This window comes from Gopherus evgoodei, chromosome 1, assembly GCF_007399415.2.
Source record: "Gopherus evgoodei ecotype Sinaloan lineage chromosome 1, rGopEvg1_v1.p, whole genome shotgun sequence".
Lineage (NCBI taxonomy): Eukaryota > Metazoa > Chordata > Testudines > Testudinidae > Gopherus > Gopherus evgoodei.
In genome coordinates this window covers 355,162,130-355,183,473 of record NC_044322.1, presented here as the reverse complement: position 1 = coordinate 355,183,473, position 21,344 = coordinate 355,162,130, and positions in this window count along the sequence as shown.

The following is a 21,344-nucleotide window of genomic DNA, read 5'->3' as shown; positions in this document are numbered from 1 at the left end:
CAGTGCCTGTAACTGTGATATCCAGGCCCTTTGATCACTGCGATTAAAGTGCAAACAAAGGACAAAATCAAAAACAGTTACTCAAATGAGAAATGAAATAAGCAAGCTTTTTCCACTGAGAAACTTTGAACTGCCTTTAAATTTGCCAGAACAGTCAAAGTCTGTGCTCAGAAATACACTGAAGGCCTCTGTATTTGATGCTAAGTGAAATTAGGTGAAAAGTGTTTAACTTTTGAAAAATGTCAACAGCTCTATACACTGGCTGAAAAACAGCAAAAATGATTTGCTATTTTTGGGGGGGAACAAATCTTTTCACAAAAAAGCTTTGTAGAAATCTGAGTTTTGACCAACTCTAGTGGCAATTTAAATATTTGCGAGAGAAGCAGCACCCCCTGCACTTAACTTTCAATCTCAGGCCTGCTTAACTTTCTGCAGAAAAGCAGTGGTGAGCCAGGGTGTCTTTCATCCTTATGAGTCTACTCCTCTCTTACGCACAGTTCAGACACGTTTGCAAGATCAGGGAGGAAGAGCCTGATCCTGAAGCCCACTGGAGTCTTTGGGAGTCAATGAGAGTCTTTCTTGTAACTTCAGTAAGCTTTGGATCAGGCCTTAATGCCATTCTTAAAACATACATTCAGTTCTTTGGATGCACACTAACCCAGCACTGTTCTGGTCTCACTGGGCTTGGATTGGAAGAAGTGGTTATATAAGTGAAGTCCAACTAAATGGCTACAGAGAGGTCTTAGTTAATTTGCATTATCCTTTAAAACTCAAAATGGAATCTAGGAACCCAGGACCCTATTATCAAAGGTTAGCAATAGCAATGAGTTCCTGAATAAGGCACTGATCATATAAAAGCTTTCTCTCAATTACAAATGGATACAATGCTCTCATGTCATTTTGGTGGGGATGTCTTTTGCTACTAAAAAGACCTTCATGCTGCCCAAAGAAGACGTTTCTATTAAAAATAAATCCTGTTAATAAGCAAAGAGGTTTTTATAGGCACAAGTGACCAGTTTAGATCTTTTGATGTTTTTGACCTTCTGAAGATAGTCACCATTATAGGCCTGATCCTTCATTTCTTACTCAACATGCTCAGGACTTCCAGGAGTAGAATCTGTAGACATAACATGATTGAGTACTAAAGAACATTAGGCCCAGATCCTCAAAGATATTTAGGTGCCCAATGCAGCTGAGTGCCTAAATACCTTCTGAGGATGTGGGCCTTAGTGTCAAAGGTTTGTAAAATCTGGAGAGAATAAAGAATGAAACTACTAAAAGTTCACTATTTTTGTGATGGGTAGAAAATGGCTCTATTTTCCTTAAAAAAATCATGACTTGTTTTTTTCTATGGGTAGGGCCCTACTTTCACCTAGAGCCATTCTTGCCCCTTGCTTTCAATGCAAAACCACCCATTTAGTCAAAATGCAAAAAAAACAAAATCTGACAGGCAAAAAACTGCCCAACATAAAATGGAGGAAATTATTACCTCAAAATACGGGAAATAATAGTAAAGAAAGTCAATTTCTCAGTGCTATGATGAATGCTCTAGAGCAAAACTTCTTACAGGAGATTGTCCTGAAAGGCACATAAGTAGGAATGCAGGATCAATGCCATACTGGAGCAAGCCATTAGTCCACCATTCTGGTATCCTGTTCCTGGCAGTAATCAATATCCAACTGCCATCCTAATAGTGCAGCTAGCCAAACATACCTCTTTCTACATTGACAGATCTAGGGAGAAGGGATACACTCCAGACCCTGTGGTCACCAGCTTGCATCCCTGAAGCAAGAGATTGATTCCTTTTATCATGGCACAAATGAAAGGAGACTCAAAGAGCTCTCTACAAATATATCAGAGGAATAAATACCAGGGAGGGAGAAGAATTATTTAAGCTCAGAACCAATCTGAACACAATAACAAATGAATATAAACTGGCTATCAGGAGGCTTAGACTTGAAATTAGACGAAGGTTTCTAACCATCAGAGGAGTGAAGTTCTGGAACAGCCTTCCAAGGGGAGTAGTGGGGGCAAAAGATACATCTGACTTCAAGACTAAGCTTGACAAGCTTATGGAGGGGATGGTTTAATGAGATTGGTTTTTGACTATTAGTGGTAAATATGCCCAATGGCTTGTGATGGGATGTTAGGTGGGGTGGGATCTGAGTTACTACAGAGAATTCTTTCCTAGATGTCTGGCTGGTGAGTCTTTGCCCACATGCTCAGGGTTTAGCTGATTGCCATATTTGGGGTCGGGAAAGAATTTTCCTCCAGGGCAGATTGGCAGAGGCCCTGGGGGGGTTTCGCCTTCCTCTGCAGCATGGGGCATGGGTCACTTGCTGGAAGATTCTCTGCACCTTGAAGTCTTTAAACCATGATTTGAGGACTTCAATAACTCAGACATAGGTTAGGGGTTTGATACAGAAGTGGGTGGGTGAGATTCTGTGGCCTGCATTGTGCAGGAGGTTAGACTAGATGATCATAATGGTCTCTTCTGACCTTAAAGTCTATGATTATATGAAATAACATTATTAGTCATAAAATTATCCAGCTTCTTTTATTATTTCTTTTATCTGCCTAAAAACTGTAGTATAACAGTTAAACTCTGCTGACGCTCCTTTAATTCTTAAGGCCTCCTTTGACCCGTGACCCAATATCTTTTGGCTTTAGCGGGGAGGAGATCATCAAAGAGGAAACAAAATTTTCATGGTTGTTTTGTAAGTGGTTTTATCAGCAGCAAGTGAAAACCAGCTTTTGGCTCAGCAAGAACATTTATACATTCTTTCCTTTTCTCAATGAGCTAATATGACCATGAGAATTCTTTCTGGTTCTGCTGATGAAGTAACATATGCACATTCCTTACTGATGAGTTTACTTTAGAGATGGGCCTTGAACAAATCTCTGGGTCCAAAAAGTTCCCCAGACTATGGACAAATTCATATCAGAGCCAGAACACTTCATTACTGACATGTCTCTAATTTATTTGAAAGATATTATGGTGGAATTCTTTTTACTTTGAAAATAAGTTTCAATTGGAAATCAGCTGTTGGATTTGTTCGTATTCTTAAGTGTCTAGTCTCCTTCCTATAAATATGGCCTATCTTGAAATTCAGGTATTTGTAATATAACCAATAGTAATGTTTCCACATGAGTACTTTCCTCTATTTAACAAAAACGAGAAAGCTTCTTCTGAGTTTAGAAACCAGGCTAACCTCTTCAAATCTGCCAATTTGAAGAGAGGAAGAGTGAGTCCCTCATTTTCTATCTAGTTTTATTTTAAAATGTAGCAAAGAAATATGCAGTTTGTTTCACTGGCAGTTACAAAGCCCTTTTATGCTGTTATCTTACCCCTTATATTTGTCTTTCCATCTTTTTGAAAGATAACAAATGACAGATTTTAACTTTACTTCAAATCTTTCTTTAAAACTCCTACTCTTTCAAGAACTGCTATCAATTTGGAAGCTGTAAAAACTGAGAGCTTTGATTTTTTTTTTAAGAGTGCTTTTTCCGGAATCCAATTTCTGGCTTTCAATAAAATCACATTTCAGTATCATAATTGGTTGGCTTAATATGTCCAGTTATAATTACAGATATCTTTACTTTTTTATATCAGTAGTTTGCTCTAGTTTTAATATGAGTGGATATTCACAGATTTAAAAAAACAAAAACCCAAACAATCATCAATTCTTAACATAAATTTATGGAATTAAAACCAGGATTTCTAAACACTGTGTTATATTAAAAAAAATGAGTTAGAGTGACTATCAAGTGTCTTTTTAAATATCAGTGAAAAACATGATTTGATTTAGCTGCTATAAGCTGTGGAAGGGAACATTCCAACCTAAAAGCAAGTGCTTATGTTATGTCCAGTGTTGGGCTGATTCCTACAAGATGCTGATGCCCTGATCCTCAGAGGTATTTAGGCACTTGACTCCTATTAAAATCACCAGCACCACCTGGGATCAGTTCTGAAGTAAGCACATTATCTGCTCTTGTAGAACTGATAAATGACATTGTTTTTAATTGTTCACTTTATTAATGTAACTTCTGTTCACCATTCACTACACTTGCCTACACTGTAACTTCTGTTCCATATTGTAATTCAAACCCCATTTTAAAACACTCACTCCATTTTGTAAAAGCTTCCGCCAACCTTCATTTTTGCAAACCCTGCTGTAATCTTATTAGTTTAGTTTAGATGTGTGAATGAGGTATGTATGAATGATGGAATCAACCTCCAGCCCCAGCCTGTCCTGATGAGATAAAGTTCAAATACCAACGGTTGAAGACCTAGACAACAGCCCTAAACAAAGTAAGAAGCATCCACCCTAAAAAGAAAAGGACAACAGAACAACAGAAGGAAGATCAAAGCCAGGTCCAAGGCTGAAAGTCACGCCTGCAATTGATGGGTGATCAATCTAAACCCAGAGGCAGCGTGACACAGCAAGACCTATAGACTTTGAATCCAAACTAAAAGCCTATAAAAAAGAAGGGTGAGATGAGAGACTCTGGGTAACATTCTGCTGCCAACATGGAAGAACATCGGTGCCTGCCCAATAGAGATCCAGCTCAGCCTTGTGCCCAGCTTTCCTGGCCAGTTAGCTGCCACAAGCTATGAACCCAAGCTGTAAAATCAAGCCATGAACTTAAGCTATCTTCAGGACTGGTAACTATGCAGCAGCTGCAGAACACCTGATGAATGTGTGTGTGTGTGTATGTGTGAATGTGTGTGTGTGTGTGTGTATAGGTATTAGGTATAATGTGAATGTGTGTGTGTGTGTGTATAGGTATTAGGTATAATGTGTGTATATAAGAATTAAGATATTAGTTATTAGTCATAAATTGTTATCATAATAAATGTGGCATCTTTGCCTTGTCCCCTTTAATAAGATCCTGCTGGTTTTTACTGGTCTAATATAATTGGTACAACACTCTGCCCTGGGAGAGTCCTGGAAAAGAATCATGACTCTTTGAGAGGAAGAATTTTTCCTTGTTCCTGGAAGAAAATAAATTACTGCAGCCCTGAAGAGACTGCAGCTTATTTGCCCCCTTGTGCCCACCCAACTCCACTTGCTGGCACGTGTAGCCATGGTTGAAAGCCACCACTCTCTACCCCCTTTGCTCATGGTGGAGAGAGTATCTGAAGACATGCAGCTGCGCTCTGTGCCAGACTCAGATCAAAGATACAAGGAGGAATGTGGCAATGTTTCAGGGCGGCTGGCCCTTTAAAGGGAGTTGGGCCCAGCCTCACCTGTAATTGATCAGTTACCTTCCAGCTGAGGCTGATCACATGACAATAAAATGAAAATTCAATGAGTGGCTCAATTCTGTGCTTCATTTGCACTATCTGAGTAGCTTAAAGGGAGCAGAATGGAGGCAGGAAGAATATTTGCAGTGTGGATATGCTAATCCAGTAGGAGGATGAGGAAACTCTGTACAATGGTTCCCAGTCAATTTGCTGCATTCTCTCTATTAGTCAATTAAATGGCAGAAACAGCCTCAGTATAAGACAAAGACAAAGCACTTGTTAGCATGAAAGGGCATCTAGGAAACAAAATCTCTTAATTCTCCAGTATGGTGATGGCAGAATGCTGTGAAATTTTCATTTCTGACCAATCGTTTTTTGTAATTTTTTCTGTAAAGACACATCTTCATGTAGGGAAGAGCTTTTTACATTTGTCTGAAGTGTATTAATCACCTACCAGGAAAAGTTTTTCTTCTTTTGAAATGCATCCTCTTTAAATATTTAGAAAAATATCTTTAAACAGCATGCAGTTTTAATTACAATTTATAGGCTTGCATTTTAATTTCATTTTAAACTAATTAAGTTTGTTCTTAAAGTTAATTAAACTCATTGGGGAAAAATGTTCCTCAATTCAATAGTGAGAATAGAGCAGATGTGGAGATGTATTTGCAACTCTCTATATCACCATGATTTTACAAATATTCTTTTTTGTCTTATGTACTCTACCAGATCTTTTAAAACAAAGTGTTTTCCACATGATTAAGGTGTCCTGAACATTTCTTCTGTGCTATGAGAATTCAAATTCTGTGTAAATTCTGCATGTCATTTTACTGAGTTTGTCCCCTCTGCAATGATACTAAAATTGGGTTATGGTGTAGTATGAAGACACCACTGTTCTTGCAACTAGGGCTTCCTTTAATGGCCTCCATGTTTAGATATTTAGAACTTAGGGAAAATTGGGGTATACAATACAGTGATTCATGAGGAGACTTGGAGTTCTGTTTCTTGTTGTGCTAATCAGGTCATAGGGGACAAATTTTCAGAAGTGCTGTCTAATTTTGGGTTCCTCAGTTATGGTTGTCACAGTTTCAGGTTAACTGGACCTGTATGCCTTCCCCCCATGCACTAGGAGTTCTCATGTCTTCAGACAACATTTGTCTGTGGGCAGGGACCCTTAGAATCATAGAATATCAGGTTTGGAAGGGACTAGTCATGTAGTCTAACCCCCTGCTCAAAGCAGGACCAATCCCCATTTTTTTTTGCCCCAGATCCCTAAATGGCCTCCTAAAGGATAAAACTCTCAACCCAGGGTTAGCAGACCTACAATTAAACCACTGAGCTATTCCTCCCCCCTTATCCAATACCTGTCTGGCTGGGGAGGTTTAAGGCTGCTCAGCCCCCTGCCTTACACTGTTATATTGCCAGCAAGTCAGTCTGTCTAAAAGCCAGCACCTGTGCTTTACTTTCTCTCTCTGCGAGCAATGAACAGTGTATTGCCAGCAGTTACAGGTTTCCACACAGCTCATTCTAAGCAAAGATTTTTATTCTTAAGGTAAAAGAACTACAAAAAAACATAATAAAAACAATAAATAGATTTAAACACACCCATAATCTTTATAGGGCCCTAGTAAGACAAAGTCTTTCCAACTCTTCTGCAAGGGTGATGCCTCTCCCTCCCTCCCCTTTCCTCTTGGACAGAAGTTCCTGCCCAGTTGCTGAATATGAAAGAAGGCCTTGAGTCAGTTTAAACCCAACCTTTTTGCATAAAAGCCCTTTCTTTGTCAGTTAGTCTCTGGATCTCCCAGTTTGAAACAAGCCTCCCATTGGGTGGTATCTCTCCAGAGATGTTTACAATCCAAGTGATTCATCTTAATCATCCCACTGTTTTTGGTTCCTGAAAGGCTTCCCTGCCTAGAGTTGCATACAGTCCCTGGCCCACAGAGATACATACACTTAATACAATATGGCCCCCAAAGATATCAGATGGGATTATAATATCTGTCACATTGGGGCATACAGTTTAAGACACTTTAAGGTGTCCTAGGCCACCAAAAGCAGCCACCGGAGTTAGAAAATTTGGCTTTTACTATGAAGACACATGTCTTTGGAAGGAGTGGGGGCACTAGATAAGTAGATAAAGACAAAGGATATGTCCTGAGAGAAAAAAAACTGCTGTGCAGTTGAATTAGATGTTGCTGTACTAGCTGAAATTCTGTGGTGTCTCATTCACAGACACACCCAATTTAGGTACAGTTTTGCAACCCATGAACACACTGGATTTATCTAAATAAGTAGTCCCCTTGACCTCAGTATGTCTGCTTGAATAATTACTATTCATTATCAACAAAGAGTCCTGTGGCACCTTATAGACTAACAGACATATTGGAGCATAAATTTTCATGGGGGAATACCCACTTTGTCAGACACGTTTCTGACGAAGTGGGTATTCACCCATGAAAGCTTATGCTCCAATAAATCTGTTAGTCTATAAGGTGCCACGGGACTCCTTGTTGTTTTTTTACAGATCCAGACTAACACGGCTACCCCTCTGATACTATTCATTATCAGTAAAGGTTGCAGAACTGGACCCTGAATTTGGCATTGTATGTATGTGGTCTTTGCTGGTATTTTAATGAGCCTACCCCTGCACAAGTAATCAGTGCTGAGATGATCATAATGCTATAAAGCCAATAGCCATCCATATATGTCATAGAATGTTCATTATTACTATTACTACTGATGTAATGTTTTAGGGGCCCATTGTACAAACAAATAACGCAAAGCCAGTTCCTGCCCCAGAGAGTTCAAAATTAGAGCTACGTGGAGGAAGAAACTTTTCGTTAGGAAAACATAAAAATGGAATATTTCAACATTTGGTACTTTTTCTATTTTTTTTCTAAATAAAATTCTGGGTAAATTGACCCAATGTTATAAAGAGTTTCATTTTTTGACAAAACCACATGTTCCAATGGAATATGGTTTCATCAAATATTCTCTGTACAGCTCTGTTCAGAACCTAGTAGTTAGTATTTTTAATATCGAGATATTTTCTTCACAGCACAATAATATAACTTTAACTTTAGAACATCTGTTTCTCAAAAGGACTTCCACACTTCCAAAGAGCTATCAGACTTGAAGTACTTAAGTCCATTTTATTAAAGGATTTGTTTATTAAACTCTGTAAACAGAATATTGGACTCTAGTAAATTATCTTCACATCAGTGTCACGGAGTGTGGGGAGTCCGGCCCTGCACCCCTCTTCCTGGGACCCACAGTGACTCTTAGCCAGCCAGTAAAACAGAAGGTTTATTGGACAACAGGAACACCGGTCACAGCAGAGCTTGCAAGCACAGTCAGGACCCCTCCACCGAGTCCCTCTGGGCTTTCAGGGTGCTTGGATCCTAGCTAGGATACCCTGAATTCCGCCCACACAGGCCCAAGCCCAAACTCAAACTGCTTCCCTCCTGCCATTCCCTTCCTTTGTTCCCCTTCCCGGGCAAAGGTGTTGACCTTTCCCCTCCCTTACCTAGCTCAGGTTACAGGCCCTGGCATCGTCCATCCCCTAAAGTCCTCCCCTGCTCTCCCACTCCCCACACAGACAGTCCCTACTGCATCACAATCAGAACTGAAGATTTCTGTTCACGTTTATAGTATTTCACATGTATTAAGCCATTAGAGTATCATTGGCAATTGAGAATATTTTTAAAAAAACCTCTGCCTTCCAAAATTTCAAACAGATAAATAAAATGATCACAAATGGCTATCATGTGATGCTCATTAGAGCAGACTGTGGGTGCTGTTTAACCAAAACAAGCAAACAAAGGAGGACTTATTGTGGCTTTCCAAGTGAGAATAATAACCAGTGTCTCAGTCTCTCTCAAACGGAATGCAAGATACCTAGACATTCAAAAAACCCTTTTATGCTCACTGTAGACAGTAGTCATGGGTCGCTGGTTCTGAGGTCATCAGCACAGCCTTACAAGTTTCCAAAAAAAGCCTCTGTTAGCCTATGGTTCTGTTATTGCAGCAGAAACAAGCTCAGTGCTGGTTTGTTAACTTGTTCTGATTCTGCTGTATTCTTGTTTCATTGACGAACACAAGGCTGACATCCAGAGACACTCTTCATGGGCAGTCATGTGTATCGGGCCTGGTGTGTTCACTGTCAGCTTGATAGGCCCACTAAATGACTGTGCACTGATCCAGAAGCAGCTATTTCTCATACTGTGCAACTTGTTATACCATATATAGTGTATGACAGCTACTTTTGTGTGTGTGCATTTATACATTATATACACATTTGAATTCCCTTGCAGAATCATCTGCCTGTGTTTCCTTTCAAAATAAACTTTTTTTTTCTCGTTTAATCATGGCCCTCTACTTCTTATGTTCTTTGGAGTTGAAACAATTTTCCACAAGCTCTTACTCACTGACCATCCATTTTGTATGAAACATTTCATTAACCATTCCAGGGAGAGGAGGGGAGGGGGGAGGATAAGCCACATGGCATTCAGCTAGTCTTTCCTAGGCTGGAGTTAATGTGCAAACACTCTCTTCTGTAGCATCCTCAACAAGAGAGAGCATTTGCATATTTAATTTAAATATGTTTTTGAACCACCTGGATGTACATATGCCTAATGTTTCATTTTTTCAGTTTTTCAATAACCAGTGGCCTCCTTCACAACTCCCTCTTTCTGCTGTAAGTTATACTCTCACTACTTTGTCAAATCTGTCATTTACACCCCAATCCTGTGAACACTTATGCACATGCATAATTTTATTGCCATGAGTAGTCCCATCTAACTCCATGGAACTAGTCACATCAGTAAAATTTATCCACATGAATGTTAAAATATTTGGGATCTTAGCCCCAATCCAGTGAAGATTTATGCAGGAGTTTAACTTCATTTAGTGTGAGTAGTCCCATTGACTTGACATACACGTAACTTCAGTGCAATAGCTCCTAGTACAGAAAGTAAGCATGTGTGTAAGTCTTTTTTGGACTGTGGCCTAAGACTGTAAACTGCTCAGAGAATTAACTTCTTTTCTATCAGTTGCACACATACAAAATGGGAAATGACTGCCTCAGAAGGGGTAGTGTGGAAAGCAATCTGGGGGTCATAGTGGACGACAAGTGAAATATGAATCAACAGTGTAACACTCGACAAAGAGTCTAGTGGCACCTTATAGACTAACAGACATATTGGAGCATAAGCTTTGTAGTGAATACTCACTTCGTCAGATGCATGATGTAACACTGTTGCAAAAATAGCAAATATCATTCTGGGATGTATTAGCAGGAGTGTTGTAAGCAAGACATGAGAAGTAATTCTTCTGCTGTACTCCGTGCTGATTAAGCCTCAACTGGAGTATTGTACCAGAGGGGTAGCCGTGTTAGTCTGGATCTGTAAAAAGCAACAAAGAGGCCTGTGGCACCTTATAGACTAACAGATTTATTGGAGCATAAGCTTTCGTGGGTGAATACCCACCTCGTCAGACTCACCTGGAGCAATGTATCCAGTTCTGGGTGCCACATTTCAGGAAAGGTGGGACAAATGGAGAAAGTCCAAAGAAGAGCAACAAAAATGATTAAAGGTCTAGAAAACATGACCTATGACGGAAGAGTGAAAAAAATGGGTTTGTTTAGTCTGGAGAAGAGACAACTGAGTGGGGACATAACAGCAGTTTTCAAGTACATAAACAGTTCTTACAAAGAGGAGGCAGAAAAATTGTTCTCCTTAACCTCTGAGTATATGACAAGAAGCAGTGGGCTTAAATTGCAGCAGTGGAGGTTTAGCTTGGATATCAGGAAAAACTTCCTGTCAGGGTGGTTAAGCACTGAAATAAATTGCTTAAGGAGGTTGTGGAATCTTCATCATTGGGAATTTTTAAGAGCAGGTTAGACAAACACCTGTCAGGGATGCTCTAGATAATACTTAGTCCTGCCATGAGTCCAAGGGACTGGACTAGATGATCTCTCAAGGTCCCTTCCAGTCTTACAATTCTGTGATTCTGTTTTCTCTCCGTCACACCTAGCAAACTTGTGTGTGTCATGAATTAATAATTAAAGCTGAAGTTATGTTTTCCTGAATGATGCTTATAAATAAGAACGTAAGAATGGCCATACTGGGTCAGACCAAAGTTCCATCTAGCCCAGTATCCTGTCTTCTGACAGTGGCCAATGCCAGATGCCCCAACAGGAATGAACAGAACAGGCAATCACCAAGTGATCCACCTCCCACCGCCCACTCCCAGCCTCTGGCAAACAGAGGCTAGGGACACCATCACTGCCCATCTTGGCTAGTAGCCATTGGTGGGCCTATCATCCATAAACTTATCTAGTTCTTTGTTGAACCCTGTTGTAGTATTGGCCTTCACAACATCCACTGGCAAAGAGTTCCACAGGCTGACAGTGCGTTGCATGAAGAAATACTTCATTTTGTTTGTTTTAAACTTGCTGCCTATTAATTTCATTCAGTGATCTCCAGTTCTTGTGTTAAGACCTTGTTATGAATGTGTACTTGAGCGTCACTTCCTCAACGCATAAAAGGTTAGTTCACATTCAAACACCACAAATGTGCAACAGAAATTGGCTTCCCTCTCTTCTGTACAGGTGGTCGTTCCCACTAAAAAGTTATTATTTGCCAATGGGTACTACACATTAACCACTGTTATTTCCTATTGTAGGTATAGAGGATAACTGTAGTATCTCAGGTTACAAAAATTAAATACACCGAGTAGGTAGGATTGACTTAATTAAGTAGAGGAAGACCCATTCTGCTAATGGCAAGAGACTAGAAGAGATGTTTTTATGTTTCTTTTTGAACAGCCCATCCGGTTTCAGAAGCTAGGTTCAATGTTCCCAGACTGCATCAGACCACTTGTGATTTCTGCTGAATCCAGCCAAAAACAATTTCTTACAGCTTATCATCACAATATTGATTCAGTCATATTTTTTTATGATATAGGATTGATGTGGATATTGGAAACTGCTGAAGGGATTTCAAGATTGTTATGTTCCTCGATGCTTTTATAATCTATAGTTCAAACCAGCATTTTATATTATAGTACATTAAAAAAATCTCTTTGTCTTTTAAAGAGAGAAAGATGATTAAATGTTTATGTGTTTATTCACAGACAAAAACTTCTTTGTTTAACTGAAACTGAAAGTTTCTACAGAAATAATATGAATATGAGGGACTGCTAAAATTTAAACTGATATGAAAATTTAGAAATGATAAGGTAATAGATATATGGATTGGGATATTAATATCCTTCTTACACTGTATAATAATTCTAAATGTGTGAAAATTGACATTAAACATTCTTATAATTACCTTAACTCTGACTTCCAGAATTATTCTTTTTTTCAGCTATAAAAGACACTTAAAAGACTTAAACATTTCTTTTAACTATATCTACCTTATGCGTAACTAAAATTGCCTTACAGAATACTATGCAAATGATATCCTTCAAGGTCTATTGCACATACACTTCTAATACATTTTAATTATCAGATTATGTAGGCATTACTCAAAGAACTGATCTGTATCTCATATTTATATATAATCAAGACATATCTTCTTTCATTACAGTTTCTACTATACCTAAAATAAAACACTATCTGCATCATGAATCATCCTTCCACAGCTAACTTCCTACACTTTATCATAGTTATTAGAAAAATTACTAAGCAACCACACAAAACAAAACAAAAAACAAACGAAAACAAGAGGTCAGATTTAAGATTGTCAGTAGAATAGCTGATATGAATTCCCTGTATGTCTAGATTTTGGTTAGAAAATGAACAATATGAATAGTTGGGGGTATTGAAATTTGATGTCCCTTGACATAGAAACAGCAGTTCTGGATCAGACCAGTGGCTTCTAGTCCAAGATTGTGTCTGACAGTGGCCAGCAAGAGCTGCTTCAGAGGATGGTTTGAGAACCCCCGCAGCAGGTGGTAATGGAATTAAGTCTCCCTGGGACTGTTTCTTCCTAGCTTCTCCACCCCATTAATTAGACATTGGCTTATATTCTGAAGCATGTGGGGGATAGCTCAGTGGTTTGAGCATTGGCCTGCTAAACGCACAGTTGTGAGTTCAATCCTTGAAGAGGCCATTTAGGGAACTGGGGTAAAATTCCATCTGGGGATTAGTCCTGCTTTGACCAGATGGTTGGACTAGATGATCTCCTTAGGTCCCTTCTAACCCTAATGCTCGATGAGGGTTTATATTCTTTCCAGAGCTCTTAGGGATCCTTTTGGGTGGGAGGTTAGAGTTTGTTGTAGTTCTAGATCTTCTTGTTCAGATAAATGTCTATTCCAAACACTTCACTGTGTTTACCGCAATGGTGAGGCATATGGCCCACTACACTAGATGTAAGACTTGAGAGACCTGTGTATATTCCTATCTCCGCTACCAACCTGCTGAGGGAACTCATATCAGTCACTTCGCCTGACAGTTTCTCTATCTGAAAAAAAACAATATTGATCTTCTCTGTAAAATTAAGCTACGATTAAGAGTTTTTGTCTAGATTTTTTTTTTAATAAAGCAGCCTGCATTAAGGACATGAAATAGTCTCATTACAAGGATTAAATCAAACCCTGCAAATGTTGGACATAAAACGTTATGTAGAAGGGTTCACTTCTCCTTTGGCTCCAGGATCACATTCCTTTCCCCAGACAATATTAAATGAGAAGGGTGTCTTGTCAACAGTTTCTCACAGGTGGGCTAGTCCATGTGATGCTTTTAAGCTGCAGGATGGTGTGATGGTAAGTGGAAGCCTGTCAGCTTCAGTATTTCAGCTCATGACATTTTTTTCCCGATAGCTAGTGCATAGGTATTTATCCACTGATGCCTTTCATTGTACATGCTTAAAAGTATATTTGCACAATTATTTTGAGCACATAAAGCCTAATCTAAAAACCCATTGAAGCCAATGGGAATTGTTCCATTCACTTTAGTGGGCTTTGGAACAGGCCCATAGACCACAATTAAGCACATGCTTAATTTCATCCCTATCTAGGAAAGCACATAAACACATGCTCAAGTTTAAGCAGAAGTTGAATCCCATTGACTTTAAAGGCACTTAAGCATGTGGTTAACGTCAAGCATATGCTTAAGTGATTTCCTATATATGGGTGTTTGCTCAATCAGGGTCATAAAGACTTATATGAATAACTGCCGTGCTCTGAAGTATCGGTGGATGTCATTGAAGGTGGTCACTGGACTAAATGGATGAAGGTTCTGATCCAATATGGGATTTCCTATTTTCCTTTGATATTCTGTAAGAATTTAAATTCCAGTCCTGCAAGGCTTTCTCATACGACCAGTCTTTTCTTACACAAGGACATACCATTAGATCCCACGGGACTATTCTCTCATAGACTCATAGACTTTACAACCAGAAAGGACCATTGTGCTCATCTAATCTGACTTCCTGCATGTCGCAGGCCATGGAACTTCACTTTCCCACTCCTGTAATAGACCGCTAATCTCCTACTGAAATACTGAAGTCCTCAAATCATGATTTAAAGTCTTCAAGTTACAGAGATTCCACCATTTACTCTAGTTCAGACCAGCAAGTGATCCATACCCCATGCTGCAGAGGAAGGCAAAAATCCTCCAGGATCTCTGCCAAACTGACCAGGAGGAAAATTCCTTCTTGACCTCAAATATGGTGATCAGTAAGACCCTGAGGTTGTTGGTGAGACCCACCAGCCAGACATTGCTGAGGGGATCATTCTTTTGTTCGGTGTTTGTACAGTACTTAGCCTAATGGGGTCAGGGCCCATGACTGGGACTTCTAGGGGTTATCAAAATACAAATAATAATTTTCATATGTAAGGCTACAGAACATAAGCTCTTCAGGTAGAGGACACAATAGAGTTCTGAGAGCAGAATGCAATTTTTCATCTCAGAGCCACATTGCAAGACTTTTTAAAAAAAATCTATAGTTTTCTTAAAATTATCTAATCCGATTTTTGAAACTCTTGTGATCCAAACCTTCAGATCCTTACTGGAGCATGCATTTACTGAAGTAACCCATTCACTTCAATGGGGCTACTTGCATGCTCAAGAATTACTCAGGGCAGTAGAGTTAGGCTCTTGGTCCCCACTCTTTTACTATGTGGATTTATATTTCTGGCAGATGTTCTTTTTTTTTTTTTGCCTAGAGATTAAAAAATTAAGGAGCAGATTCTCAGTTGGTGTGAATTCCAGTGGGGCTATGCTAAGATTCTGGGCCTTGACACCACTGTGATTGTACAATTGTTTGGAAAGGCAGTGGTTTTTGTAATGCATATAACTTTAATGGTATTTACAACTAAGTGGATATCCCCCCCCAAAATCTAATAAACTAGTGTTTATGAAAGGGACAATCTGGGAAATTCACTTCTGCCTCTTTCCTCCCCATCTTAATTAAAGGAATCTTACCCTCTCTCTGAAGGTCCCAGACAGGATATATTTTCTGCCTGTCTGCAGGCTATTTTAACAGAGTATAGAAAAAAAAAGTTGTAACCTTTTTATGAATTCTTTTAAAAATGATTAAAAATTGTGTGATCGATAGCAAAATGGATCTTTTCAGAGTCTCGTGTCTCTTCTGCCTGAAGACAAAACAACCTTAACAAGCACAAAAAAAAAAGAAAAGAAAAGAGAGAGAAAAAAAGATGTATATACCTAAGGGCTAAATTTTCCTTTCAGTTACACCATGAAAAACTGGTATAAGTGAGTAGAGAATCAGGCTGAAAGTTAGTGAGTGTTTCCCCTTTGACGAAAATCAAAGAGAATTTTAACAGTATATATCTTCTCTTGCTCTCCAGCTTAGATGTTTTTCACTACTTCTTTTTTTCTATTGTTTAAATTTTCTGAATCTTCAATCAATTGCGGAGAGGCAGCTCAGATGTAGGATAAATCTGTGTCACAGAAATCTGACAGAGTAAAAAAAAGTTTGAAACCTGCCTCCAGGTATAGGATTTTAATTTGGAGAAAGGAGCATTTTGGCAATTAACTTATTCCAAACAAAACTTCCCAGATCACTCTCGTGTAGAAATATTTGTAGGAGAGGAGTCTGGAGGCTTCCCACAGGACAAGGAATAGTTTTGATCCCAAACTGCATAGATGGCAAAGCATTTGAGAAGCATTGTTCTGATCCATTATAGCAATTCCTGTTCTATTGATTTGATACATTCTTCACAATACCCTGCTTACAGAGACTTTCCATAGATACTGTACTAAAACACATCATCTTTATGAGCACTAGCTGTGGAATCTCATTGCCCGCACAGCACAAATTCCAATGGGGATTTCCAAGCACAGAGAGGTGCCTTAGAAGCTTCTCACAGCTTTGCCACAGAGTTTAGGAATGTTGCACATTCTCCCAGATTTGACCGTGGAGAATATTCTCCATGCAATCTGGGGCAGAAGGTAATAATTCCCTTATCCCTTCTCTTTTGTACAGATGTTGATGGGAAAGGAAAGGCAAGAGTTAACCCCATATATAGTGGCAACTTCATAGTGGCTCTGTCATGTAGATAGTTTTCTTTTCATCCAAACAAAAAATACCCACCAACTATTTGCTTGCATTGAGTAGAATTTTTTGCAGTTAAAGCAAAGTGACTGAGGGTGTGGTTTAGCTGACGAACATTTCCTATTTATTTGTATTACAGAAGCAATCAGATGCGTCAGTGGGGATCAAGCCCCATTGTTCTGAATGTAACGACCCTTTTCTAGGTTGTCATCAATGAACCCAGAGCTAAGAGCAAATGCCTAGCCATCTTAAGCTAAATGATTAATTTCCCTAAGTGAGAACTGCCAGACTCATATCTCCTGTAAATCAAGCACAGAGGGGGGATATATACTTATTCATATTGTAGGTTGTTGGCCTATAATAAACTAATTGTTGCAATGCTGTAGTGGACTGCTCACTGCATATGTCTGTTGACAAACTCTACAGCGTAGGATCGGAACTGCGCGAGCATGGGACATGGGCTTTATCATGCTAACATCCAAAAGGAGACTTTCATCCTTGCTGCTGCTGCTGTCATGAACTTATGAGTGACCTTAGTATGAAGCATAGTGACAACAGTAAAGTCCAAGCTGACCATGAATTTGTTGCAATATTTTACTAAAGTGACAACTCACATCAATAAGTACCATTCTGTTATCCCTTTATGGATTATGTCAAGGAGATGGTCCTCAGCCTGTTAAACTCAAAATGCACCCAGGTATGAAAGCATCCCACAGAGCCACACTCCTAGTTATGCATTTTAAGCATTTACCATTCTAGTCTTCTTCTGCAAGTGTCATCATTTTTAGTATTGAGCTAGTGTTGGGGAGCCAGAAAAAAAGATGATCTGGTGGCTGTGACACTAGACTGAGCCTCAAAACAGCTGGGTTCAAGTCCTGGTTCATCAAGAGACTTCAGGACCTGGGGCATGTCTGTTAATTTTTCTCTACCTCGATTCCCCACCTGTGAAATGAGGATTGTAATACTACTTTCCTTCTACCCTTTGTCGAACTGGGAGTTTTACTACTGATTCCAATGGGAGCAGAATCAGGCCAACACTGAGCACTTTTGAAAATCCATCCTTAGATTGCAAGCTCTTTAGGAAAGATGCTGACTCTTATTGTATGTATGTAGTGACACAATTGTGCTTGGTGTTGGCATGGATCCTCTAAGGGTGACTGTCAGACAAACAGAGTGGGATTCTCTACTTCATTCAGTGTTGGTCTAGCTTTCCACTCATTGAAGTCTATAGTAAAACTAGAGTTAGGCCAATACTGAGCACTTTTGAAAATCCCATCCATAATAAAATAAGCAGCTATGAGGCGTACACGGAAGAAAATTCTTATCTCCTTACTTGTAACTAGATCCAGAGTCCCTTGTAAATGGCCTAGTTCTGCTCCAGTAACTCCTGTCCCTTTCAGTAACCCAGAATGAGTTCTAAGGTTATAATGTTATCTGAAATCAAGTGAGTTTCTCATAGTCCCAGGCTTCCAAATTTGACGCTGTTCTGATAATGGATCACACAGCTGTATTCTTCTGTTAGAATTTCTGTTGGTTTTGAAAAGATAATTTATTTGAACTTTTTGTTTTTTGGGGGTTTTTTTAACTTCATTGTTCAGAAATTACTGAGTACAGCTGCAGGAATAATAGATGACAACAAACAAATTCACTCTTAATAAACTGCAAGGATAAAGAATGTCGGGCACAAATGCAAAAGACAGCTGACAGCGCAATAGACAAGGTGATTATGTGTCAAACTGCTGTTCAGTATTGTTCTTGGTGGGTTACTTAAGTGGGTACCTGAAGGTTAAATAAGAATTGTTGTAGGAAGAAAAGACAGAAAGGAGGGAAGTGGATATATAGACACACAAAGGTGATGTAACTATGCCTTGATAGGTAACATCTTCGGCCTAATAAAACCTCATACATTAGGGCATAAATTACACTTAAATTAACGGGGTTTAGGAAGAAGCTTTCCCTGTAGATAGGCAATTCCATAACTTCAGTGTCTTTCTCTGAAGCAGCTGGTACAGTCTGCTGTTGGAGGTGGGATACTAGATTACCTAGCCAGGGCACACTACTCTGACCCAGTATGGCAATTCCAATGATCGGTGATATGGTACCTTGGTGACATCTCTACAATGGTATCCTGCTTACACAGGGTCTTTCCATTGATTCTGTTGTAAAACAAAAATCATTTAATTGCTTTTTGCATACACTGGCTCCTTACTTCAATATTGTTAGCACGTAACTGGCCTGATTTTTGGAGGTGATATCAGCAGGAGATGTGGCTGCTCGGCACCTCTGAATAACAGGCTAAGACTTCTTACCAAAACAATAACTGGAATAAAGGGAGTATGATAAGAAAAGAGAAGGTAGAAAGAAAAGTCATAGTAAACTAATAGAGGAGATGGAAAAAATCATACATTTGATTGGCTATTCCACAAGAGTTATTTTGAGCGTAGTACCCTGAAAAAGTTCATTGGTCAAAATCTTCCACATTTCAAGTGCTTGACACAATTCTTCATTAAAATTTTAGGGGAGGGAAATAAAGTAAATTGTATCAATAAATTTCAGGCTTTTCGGACTGCTTTCAACAAATCTGAAATCAATAAATGTTGATGAAATTTTGAAATATAAAAACCCCTCATAAACCAGGTAGTAACAATAATAATAACAATGTTTACATTCTACCTTTTTTTGTTGATCAGCTCTAATTTGGTTGTTCTTTAATGCCAGGGGCAAGGGTTCTACTTAATCCGTGATGAACAATGGGTTAACTCCATTTCTGCTTTCCCATTTTATTGCGTGGGGGATCAAAGAAGAATCTATACGGGGGAGAGAGAGGAAGATTAGAATCATCACCAAAGGGTTCTTGGGCTGGGGTTGCATCTCAATCTGGGGAGGTTTCTCTGTTTACTTTCTGATGATATCAGATAATTTACTTTCCTGTTATGAACATAAAACATGGAGGAGAAGTCCCTATTGACTGTGCCTGTTCTTTTTTTCTTCTCGGTCTTTTCTTTGTCTTACATCTACTGGACTTGATTCACCACTGAATTATTCCAGTTTTATGTCTCCATTGACTTTAGCAGACCTATAGCACAGTATAGCTGAAGTACCAACGTAGCGAATTAATTTGCCCACAGTTTTAGATTCTTTTATAAATGTTGATGGCATCACAGCTACTCTTATTATCTCACTGTACAATTATGTTGGTTTCTTAATATTGGACAATTGATTTTGGATTATTATATGTAGCCTTGTAAAATTCCCAACATAGTCTTTTGGCGGGGAGGAAGGTGGGCACGTTAATTCTTATTTTGACAGTACCAACTAAATTTTGTCCTTTTCCTGTGGCAGAAATTTTTTAAGGACTGCTAAGTTTTTTACCAGGCCATTCGTCTATCAGATCATGGTTTTACTATCTGCGGCTAATATAAATTTAGCATTACTTGTTGGATTTTTCTTTTCTGAAATTCATTTCACAAGCTGTCAAGGGAAGATGAAAAATGTGCCCTAAATATTCAGAATCCATCCAGATTACAAAGTTTATAGCGGCCAGCATAGCAGCAGCCCTACAAATTATCTGGATTAACGGATCGATTTGTATGTTAAAGGAAAATATGGAGTATTTATTTGCTGAAATACCCTTTGGCTTATCGAAGGGATGGTTGTGAGGTGACTTGATCATAGTCTAGAAATACCTAAGCAAAGTGATGACTTCTTTAATCAAGTGGACAACTGCATAATAACCATTAGAACAGATTACAAAAAATGTGGTGGATTCTCTATCACTTGAAATGGCTTACATCAAGATAGATGTCTGTCCAAAAGGTATGCTGCAGTTCAGCCACAAGTTTTTTGGGCTTGGTGTAGGAATTACTTTGTGAAATTTTATGGCCCATGTTATGAAGGAAGTCAGACTCGATCACAGTAGTACCTTCTAGTTTTAAAATCTATGATTAACACTTTCACCTTATAAAGAACGCAATGATGAGACTAAGATTTTGGTAAATGTTGACCTGATTTCTAGGTACAAAGCTGGATCATGGCCAGAGTTTTGTATGTTTTCCTCTATAAGAATATAATTGTAGTAATTGAATAATTTTTGAGTTAAGATACTCTATATGGGCCAAATATTTAACCGTTGTAAATAGGATTGGCTCCACTGAAATCAACAGAGCTATACTGGTTTACACCAGCTGAGGATCTGATTGTAGGTAGTCTAGTACCAGAGACTGCCATCTCTGATTTTCTGGCTGCAGAAATTGACTGCAGATATTGGTCAATTATTATCTTTGACCTTTTACTCCATTAATAGTTTAGCTTCATCAGTGAGGCACAGCTACTAAACCCATGGAGCATAATAATTTTCAAAGTATGATTTTTTTTTTTACTTATTTCTTTTGCTTATGAGTGATCACTTTTTTGGCATTGGGTTGTGCTAGTAGCAAGTATCCTATTTCTAAAAAAAATCTTTTCTCTTTAAGGATAAGCAGAGCCTGCTTTTTTTTATTTCCATCTTTTCCCTCTGTATTCCACTGAGAGTTAGATCAGATTAATACTGCAGTTGGTATAACTGGGTCTAGATT